The 10,654-nt window shown below is 31.5% G+C and overlaps 1 long non-coding RNA gene across 2 annotated transcripts; it reads right to left on the bottom strand.

The window, feature by feature from the left end:
- Positions 1-7,187: 7,187 nt before the first annotated feature.
- LOC139852919 (uncharacterized) lies at positions 7,188-10,058 on the bottom strand. Of its 2 annotated transcripts, XR_011761219.1 has the most exons (4): positions 9,877-10,058; positions 9,615-9,806; positions 7,726-9,421; positions 7,188-7,517 (listed from the first exon to the last, which is right to left on the bottom strand). It is a non-coding gene; the product is annotated as an uncharacterized lncRNA (long non-coding RNA). The 2 variants fall into 2 exon arrangements; XR_011761218.1 differs by lacking the exon at positions 9,877-10,058 and having other exon boundaries at positions 9,615-9,866.
- Positions 10,059-10,654: the final 596 nt, after the last annotated feature.

The raw sequence follows: 10,654 nt of genomic DNA, 5'->3' as shown, positions 1-10,654 counted from the left end.
TTTGTTAATAAGGATACTTATGTTAATAAAAATACTGATAATGATACTATAATTTTTACTACTAATGGTAATAGTTTTTAATAGTAATAATACTAATGATAATAATATTACTTTGCATTATAAATTTAGCAATAATTATAATAACTACAATTTTAACTAAAATCATAATAATGTTAATTACTAAATTATTAGTTTTGATAATTATAATAATAATTGATAACAATACTAATAATAACAACTAATAACAATAATAATAATAATAATAATAATAATAATAATAATAATAATAATAATAATAATAATAATAATAATAATAATAATAATAATAATAATAATAATAATAATAATAATTTTGAAAAAAATGAACTACCTCAAAAAGACGCCTTAAAAAGAAAATTTGTCGCGTACGAGACTCGAACCTGCGACCTCCCGCTAAACCCACACCTCTCATAACCATTCTTCTATTTCTGTTTATCTAGTATAATACGAACCCTTTATCTATTTATAACTCGTCTTCACCAGAGAGTATTAAATGGGTCAGAGAGTATTAAATGGGTCTCGGCCCAAGAATAGGAGCACGACCCAATTATAAACAGAAGCCCAATCATAAGTTGTTTATGGATAAAAAAAAATAAAGGCTGCAGTAGCCTAGACTCGAACCGCAGACCCCTCGATAATCAACACAACTCCTAAACCCACTGATCTAACTCGCTTTTTCTGATTTATAACACATCCGAAACTATTAAACTCGTATACTTATGCTTTCCTTCTTCTCCTACAATCTGTTATCATTATCTATCCTTTATCAATATCAATTTATCATAATCACCATATACGTAACATAATATTGATCTTCATCAATTCATTATCATAATCATCATCATTTTTGTACGTGTTCATCATTAACACATCAATCTTCATCGCTCATCATCTTCACCACTACATGGCATCGACATCATCTTCATTACCTCCTCGTGTACCATCTTCATCATCACATAACATCATCATATCATCATTATAAACTTAAACCCAGAAAAATAAACTGAAAAATAGCAGTAGGTTCGTGGGTTTTATAAAGTTGGTGTTTGGCTTCGGACATAACCGCGAACAGAATCAGGAAGCAGTATAGTAGTAGCAACCACGATCCTGTCATGGTGATCTGGATGGTTAACTAGGGTGGTGGTGGTATGGTCTTGCTCGAAAAGAAAACCGGTGACCGGAAGTTTCAGGTCTTGGAGCTTGAATAAAATAAAATAAAAATAACTGCAACAGTAGTAGTAACTAGATAATAGTTGTGGTGTTGTTTTAACGAAGAAGGAAAAGAGATAGAAAGAGTGATGGAAAAGTGGCCGGTTGATGGTGGTCGATGGTGAGGTTTATGATGGTGGTTTTGAGAGTGGTCTCGGTGGTGAGTATTGTAGGGTGGCTCGATGGTTGTAAGGTTGTGAGGTGATGATAGTTCACGATGGGAACCAAAGGAGAGAAGAAAAAAAAAACTGTAGATGGTTTGGTGGTGAAAACTCATGGTGGTGGCGGTGCCTTTGTGTTGGAGACGGTGGTGATCAAGGTGCCGGGGATGGAAGAGGGTGTCTGGTTCTTGCTTCAATTGTTTTCCATATGTATATGCATATAATATATATAATCACATACAAATGCAGTTAACTAGAAATATATTATAATATAAATATAAATATTATAATAAAAAAAAGATTAAGTGGTTCATGAGGGTACAGTAAAGCATCCGTTTAATTTAACCTACTCTACCGACAGTTTGTCACGGATGGCCATATCGTGTCCATTGCTAAACAGTTAACGTATAAAAGTGTCCCTAAAAATCCCAAATTTTTAGATTAAACATAATTAATTATTTCACTCATTACCTGTTTGAAACCTGATCAAAAAGGTTCAAAAATTATTTATTTTCTGTTCCGATTTATATGTACGGAGTATTAATATTTAAACTTAAAAAGGTAAAAATACTTTAAACAAATCTATAATCTTCGTAATCGATTTACATTCCAAATTTTATTTCAATCCTTCATAAAGTTATGTTAAATCTATATGGACGCTAACGAAATGTCAACCAAGTATTACTGACGTTTACTAATTAAGCTCGAAATCATTTATTCCCTTTTTTTATATATAAACAGTTTTAAAATTGCAAGTTTAATTTATTAAAACAAATATATTATATATTTTTAAACAAATAGAGTTAATATAACTTTATATATTTATAAGTAATATTTATATATACATATTTATATATATCTATATATTCTTAATTATAGTTTCCATTACATCGCATTTAATTTAATTTATTTTACAATATAAATTCTAATAATTAAATTATATAATGTTCCAAATTATATTTCAAATTATAAATACCTATTTAAATATATATGTTATCTATTTACAAATAGTTGTTCGTGAATCCTCGGGAAGGGTCGATAGTCAAACGAATATATGAAACAGTTCAAAAATTTTTGTGACTCAACATTACAGACTTTGCTTATCGTGTCGGAAACATATTAAGATTAAGTTTAAATTTGGTTGGAAATTTTCGGGTCGTCACATTAGCCTCAGCGGTTTTCAACATGCCATGGAGCTCCATGATTGTTTTCTCCATATTGTTCATATTATAGTTCATAATGAATCCTTCATATGCATTAGTCAGCGAGTTCAGGATAAAATCCGTTGCAAGCTCCTGACTTATGGAAAAACCAAGGTGCTCCAGCCGGTCTATGTACCCTTTCATTTGTAATACATGGATACTAACGCTACTTCCCGTTGTCATTTTACAAGATACGAGAGCTTTCACGGTGTCAAACCTTTCTTGCTTTGCTTGTTGTTGAAACATGTCCTTTAGTTGGTTAAGCATGTCGTAAGACCCTAAGCTCTCCATGCTCTTTTGGAGCTCTGGAGACATGGTCGCCAACATCACGCATGCTACCTCATTAGACTCGGAACGACATTTTTCAAACTCGTCCCTAGCCGCTTGAGTAGCTCTCGATCCGGGTTCTGCCTATAAGGGTTCCTCAATTGCCCTGATCTTTCCTTCCATCCTAAGAGCAATTCTTAGGTTGCGAATCCAGTCCATGTAGTTCAAGCCCGTAAGCTTGTCCTTTTCGAGGAGCCCTTTAAGGCAGAAATTAGTGATTGATGACGGAGTAGGATTTGTGTTTGTTGCAGACATCTATCATATTTTTAAAGTAAGTTGTATTAGTTAGTTTGATATGTTTAATCCTTGTTAAGATAATTACCCAAGTGTGTTCAATATTCAAACAATTATAATTAACAAGGCTAAGATCCATATTTCACTTATGGTAACGACGGGTTTACCGCGGATCGCCAATCATAAGCTATTTAGGTAGGTAACTATATTACCAATTTCATCCATTATGAAATTCTTAGGTTCTGCGGGATTTAGTGATAATCAATTATTTCACTTGGCATGTTTAATCCCTTCTACGCTAATCCTTCTTCATGGCGGGTTTGCCGCGAACCACGATTTTAGATTGTAAACCGTCCGTGATAGATACACGTGAAATCCGGCCCAAGACTCTCGGGTATCGCGAAATTCACCTCACCCTTCCCAACACCCAATTAAAGTCCAGCCCAAGACTCTCGGGTATCGCGAACTCTAACAGGTAGAAGGCTCGGATGTGTGTACTACTCATGGGTAGCGTAAAGTTTACATTTGGAACGGGGGTTTGTTTTCTTTTAGCAAAAGTAGTTTATTCCATTTCAAAATATTTGCTAATTATGTATTGCGTGTTGCGTTTGTTAACCTAATTTTAACCAAACCATTTTAAGTGATTATTTTCTTTTGTTTCTATACTAATTTTCTAGCTAGCATGGCATAGACAAATAAGAACACAATAATAATCATGACACGCAATTATCGGTAGTATGCCTCAAATCCTATGCGTTTTCCGGTGAGCCAACACACGAAAAAACGGGGTCAACTAGGGACAAAACCATGTGTGAGAATCGGCTCCCACTAAAACCACCATCTCCATTAAATGCTCGGACGGGCCGCCTTGTGAACATCATCTTCGTGATTCCAATCTTGGTTGCATTATTTTATAAAATAACTATTCTATTTTCTATATACCACAAATACAATATGAAAAAGAAATACGACATGCAAGTCGTTTAATAATTATTACATTCATCCCGAATAAATAAGAAATACGACATGCAAAGTCGTTTAATAAATTATTACATTCATTCCGAATAAATAATAAATTAAATCACACAACCAAACATTCACACAAGGGTCTTATAGAGGCAAATACTACCGATTTCATACAACAATCATATACATTACAAATGGAGTGCCAAACATCCATTTTATGAAACATGTTTTGATAAGGATTGATTTAAACAACACTTAATGGCACATAACAAATATCAATCCTTGTTTACATAACTTATGTATGTAAACCCACTTCATATTTTGTAAGTATGATTTTCATGCCAAAACCATCCAAACAAACATATTAAGTGAATTAAAACATGTTGGAGATTTATCCACTTTAACAAAGCATAAAGTCTAAAATTAACAATTTTAATTTTCTCATTTCATGTAAAACATGAATATAATTTATGTACTTTATTTTCCTAAACTTTGAATCACTTTTAGTCAACATGCAAGTTACCTTATCAAATTTTCTGATTTTGGCAGATTCATACATGCAACTTCAGATGGTCATATCTTACTCATTTCTAGTCTGTTTTCGATGATTTTTTTTTTTCAAATTTCAGTTCTTTCAGTTAGCTTTCAAATGCAATTGGTCTCATACAATAATATTGAGTTTAAAGCCCCGAAACAGTCCATCAAAGACGGACTGTCCAAGCTGACAAAAAATTTCTTAAATGAAAAAAATGAGTTTAACCCATTTTACATTTTGCCAAAATCCAAGATTCAAATTAGTATTTAGGAAACATAAAACATAAATCATGATACTTATTTGACATGTTTGTTATGCATGATCATCTCCAAGAATCATGCACAACGCATCCATCAAAACTAAATATCATAAGAAAAGTTTGCTAAAACTTGTAAAAGATGGCTCGGATACCACTGTTGGAGTATGATACAAATTCAAAGCGAGCGGAAGCATTTTTAAAACTTTACAAAATCATACTCTTCCACGGATCATTGTACAAAATTTTAGCAAACAAAATGAATTAACGAAACCGAACAAGAGAAGATTAGAATACAACATTTGTAGCTTTTTGAAGATCGAATTTGAAAACTCAAAGAAGAGTTCCTCTAAACGGTAGACACCCAAAGTTCCAACCTTGCTTCGATCTATACCTTCTACTTAACGGATCTTTTCTTCTTCCTTATTTCCACCAAAAATCGAACCCAATTATAGATTTCAAGTATTTTGGTTACTTGAAAATGAGAAAGAAAATAGCATTTTTGTATGTGTGTTTTGTATCTTTTGTATGTGTTTCCAATACCAAGACTTGGTATTATATATTACATAATTGATACAATAATACATATAGTACAAATATAATAAATGAAGATTTAGAAAGATTTGCAAAATCAAATCTTTATATAAAATAAGATTTACAAAATCAAATCATATTTTATAAATTAAATCAAATCTTATATCTTATATAAAATATGATTTGCAAAATCTAATCAAATCTCTACATATTTAGATTTGTAAGTATATGTATACACATAAAAAAAACTTACTTAATTTATTAAACCATTAACTAATGATTAATAAATTAATTTCCGATTAGAAGGTATATCAAACAATTTACGATTGGCCTTTGTGAGTGACCGAATAGGATAAATGGACTTTTATTATTTAATGTCATGGGCATATCTTCGGAATATATGTACCACGGTCAAACCACGGTCGAACCGTAGCCAACCCGAGAACATATTTTCAACATATACATTAACTAAAGTGTAATACAACTGGTTGCGATTAATCTATATAATCGTGGTTTGTTTTGGACTTTGCGGCTTTAACGAGTGGGCAAATACATGTGTGTCCAATACACTGTGGTGGCACAATACAAGCGATAAAGTTGCAGTCCTCGTCTTTCGAACATGATGGTTGGGCTTGACTGATACTCATCGTACCTATAAAAAAAGTAATTAATAAATAATTCATAAGTTAATAAATATACGAAGAAAGATTATGTGTGTGAGTATACGTATATGTATTTGTATTAAAACATGAGCACGTGTGTGAATGCCATAATAAGAATAAGAAATGATGATTAACTGAAAACGAAAAGCGAAAGAATGAAGAAAAAAAGCCGTTGGCGAGGAAATTCTCTTCATATCTGCTAGCAAAAAATGTTTGTTATACAATCTATTTCAAAATTGCGGTTATAGTAATTTACCGATTACGTATATATATATATGTGTGTAGATACGTATACAATTAATGAATTATTTAATAGTACATAAATGTTATAAAATACGTTTGTACATTGCATTATTAAATAGTTTACATTATTATACTACAATTTATTAAAAAATATATGAGATTTTGGTATAATAAGTTTAATTAGATTAGATTAGAAAAACCAAACTTTTGGTCGATCTAGCTAGTTTCTCACTTACTCTAATTTTTTTTTTTTTTTTTTTTTTTTTTTTTTTTTTTGGCAAAATAACGATAACATTAGAACGGATCCGAAAATCAACAAGTACAACCGATACAAAAGAATCCAACAACGAGCCCTGGTCAAACAAAATTAACTAAACCAAACGACTTACCAACAGGGTGAACAAACTCGTTTAATCTAGTAAACCAAGTAAAACCAAAGCTATATCTAGCAGAAACTTAAATAACAGGCTACACTAATAAAGAAAAAAATAAACATAACTAGTGAAATGACCCGTGAAATCACGGGTTTATTTAAACGAAACAGTTTAATAATATGGACCCGTGAATTCACGGGTTTGTTTAAATATAACATGGTAAAAATGAATCATCAATGAGATCACAAACTAATAGCTCTTATTGTGTTTTTGATCCATGTTTCTACAAATTGTGAGTAGAATCACCAAAGTTATAAAATCATCTCGCTCAGCTGGTAAGTATGGTTTGTAGAGGACAATTTGTTATATATACACTTTTAATGTGATACATGTCAAGAAAGGAGTTAAAACATCAAGTTAATTTAAACATTTTATTAAACATACGTAACCAAATAGTACATTATATATTTATGTTCATATATACATCTAAAGTTCATCCATGATTTTATACCAACTCACCGATTCATGCTTGATCATTGTATTTATGAAGTGTACACAATACATTCAATCTAATACTCCTTAACAATGATCACCAAGACCCTCTAAATTAAACTCATGTATTGCTGCACCCAAGTCCTTTCCAGAACAAAACCACAATAGAAGAGTGGCTAAATCTACCCATATGACACCACCACATTACTAAACACAGACCTTGATCATATACCCATCTAGACCACATCTCTTCCAAGATTAGTTCTCTTAATCAATTTTTGCTCTGTTCATAAAAATTCAATTAACTTAATCAAAATAGAGACAACAACAACAACAACAACAACAAAACCCAATACCACCTAAGTGGTGTATGGGGATTAATCAGAATAGAGACTTTAAATCAAAAACTTATATGCATCTAAATCAAAACATAAATGGGATAAAATTTCCAAATGTCCAATAAGAGAACAAAAAGGTTAAATAGGACATACCTGATTGCTCCACCATGCACACCAATTGAGTAAAGATCTTCTTGTGCTTCTACTTTATAGTTGTTCAACAGCCTCATATGTCATGTTTAAAAAGCATAAATAGATATGTACCATCATAACTTCTTTATTTTAATCCTTACTCTTAAGCTACTTATCGTTACCTCCAAGAAACACATGAAATGTGCAACAACGTTATTTTTTGATTTATTTGGCATCTGAATTAAACAAACATCAGAACTCTTGGTTAACATACAATATTTTGAATACCCGCATAGATTTTAATCATTGCAATGGTGGAAAAAATGTCAACTTAAACGGGAGTATCGCCGAATACGTATTCGTCATTTCTTCAAAAACCTCATGTGCATAAAACAATAGACACATTGAGCTCTTAAATTCAAGAGGCAAATCTACTGCTAGTCTATTGCAAAATTCAAAGTTCGAACAAAGGTTTAAGAGGAGCAATGTAACAATAAAAAAGCTAATGAACAAATTGATACAATATCTATATTTAAGAAAGATAAATCTTGAAATAGCAACCAAATTATTTTATCACAGCTGTGCAAACACTGAGATATATGTCTTGTGGAGTTGTGGCCCTGGAACCCATCTAGTTGCTATTCTAATAGCATCACACTTCTACTGTTATCACAAATATGTAGTCAATATGAACACTCCTCATTCCCATAACACTTACAAAAACAGTAATAGTATATAAGGCAACTTTTCTTATACTATCCAAGTCATTTTCTTATGAACATTATGTATAACCAACTATATGCATAAATTAATGTAACACAATCAAAATAACATAAAACTTTTTTGTTAATAAAAAAATTTCATTCAGTCATTTGATATATTAAAATTACCTTAACGTTTTATATAGATTGAACTGAACATACATATCTTTATTGGGCTTTTCATCCATCTTCAATTTTTAAATTCCACCATCATAATCTGCAACAACCGCTAAGTAAACATACCAAATAAAAATCCAAGTTATTGAAACAATAGAATAGCAAAGATTTTAATTAGATTATGGTTTACGTGCTTAAGAAAACCTAGAAAATAAAATATCAAATTATCATAAATTTATAATAGCAGTTGTGATTGTTAGCTTTTTAAGAAGTACAAAAAGTAACATATATGTGAGGAAACCTGTGAGATTTAATCAGACCGAAGTTTAAAGAATTTTCATCAACAAATAAAGAGCCTATTGATCTTTCTATTTTTGGGCTTCACAAGCAAGCATCATATAACTCTCTTTCAGATCCTTAACATTGATAAAACAACATAAAATTTAAGTATTAGTTTAACATAAATTGATAAAGATATCATGTTCATACCAATAAGTCACAATCTAACCATAACTAAGTAACATTAATACAAAAAACAAAAATTATAGACCCTAATATGTCATATTTTGTCTTAGATTTAATATCCAAGTTGCAAAGTTAACGAACATAAACAAATTCTGCCTTTGTCATTTCATCGAACTGGTGTGCGTTCATAATGATACATATCTTTTGACTATCTTAATAATGTTATAACCTTTTTAACACGCTCAAGAACTGATGTGTTATTGCAAACATGAAAAATTAGGTAAAATAGAAAATATAAAAGAAAGCAAAACTTTTTTTAATAGATACATATGCAATAAGCAAGTGATACATTTTCTCTTCATCAGTTATTACTCCTGCATAATAGAAATACATCATCATCATGTTACTCCTCAATTTAAAACAGAAATTATTAACATTGACAAATCTGTAGAAAATAATGAACCTGAATGAACAAATCTGTAAAAAACTTTATAAAGTAATTGGAAAAAATAAAACAAAAAACCATAAACTTAATGGACAATCTGTAGAAAAAATAACAAAAAAAACCTGATATTGAATGAGGCGTTAGGGTTTATGGTGGTTGTATTTCAGAAGATACTGAAAGTTTGAATATATGTGAATCAGCATCACAGTCTTTATCAGTCGCCTTAAAATCACTTTTGGATGTAACTTGTTATTCATCACTTTAAATCTTATCATGATCTATATACGAAATCAATTCTTGTTCTGTATACGAATCTGATGATGACAGAAAAAATGAGTTTTTTAAGAAAGACATAGATGAAGATGAAGATGAAGAAAATATGACAATTTGAAAATATTAGGGTTGTAGAGTCTGGAAGTCTGCAAGTCTCGAAGTATCCCGTTTGCTGATTGAAGATAAAAGAATATTAGTCGCACTTTCTGGTTAAAATTGAAGGGATAGCATGGTAACGGAGGAGAAGAAGCCGATTTGAGATAGAGATGGAGATTGAGATTAAGAGAGAGATTTTAAATTAGGGTTAGGCTATTAGAAAATATAAACACGGGTGACTTTTTTCTAAAAAAAAAATGATTAATTTTTTTGTATGATATCATTTAATAAAGAAAATTGTTTTTTTTATGATGTCATCATTTTAGTATTATAATAGAATCTATAGATATATAGATAGCGGGGTACCCACCGGAAAATCACTCGAACAGCAACCGGAAAACAAATCCGGCCGCTAACATAACAACCAGTGACAATCTAGCCAAAAAGTACCGACCGGAAAAAATAATCAAACACCACCGGCAGCCACCTTCAAGCTACCGAAAACAGCTGGTCAACAAACCCACAACCAACAACTCCGGCAGACCCTCCGGCAAAAAACCCCGGCCGGAAAAGAAGAAACCGGCATCTCTGCCAAACAAGTCGCACTTCAAGAAAGACGAACAAGACAACAGGACTTACCAAGAGACAACGCCGGAAAACAAAAAGCACAAGTGCTTTCGCCGCCTGTCACCGGAAAAGCTCGCCGGAAGTTCACCGAGTACTCGAAAGCCCAAGAAGAAGAGAGACATGAAAGATAGATCGAGGAGATCGAAGAAAAAGAAAAGAGAACCTC

This window comes from Rutidosis leptorrhynchoides, chromosome 6, assembly GCF_046630445.1.
Source record: "Rutidosis leptorrhynchoides isolate AG116_Rl617_1_P2 chromosome 6, CSIRO_AGI_Rlap_v1, whole genome shotgun sequence".
Lineage (NCBI taxonomy): Eukaryota > Viridiplantae > Streptophyta > Magnoliopsida > Asterales > Asteraceae > Rutidosis > Rutidosis leptorrhynchoides.
The sequence above is the reverse complement of the archived record's forward strand: the minus strand, read 5'-3'. Positions and strand labels throughout refer to the sequence as shown.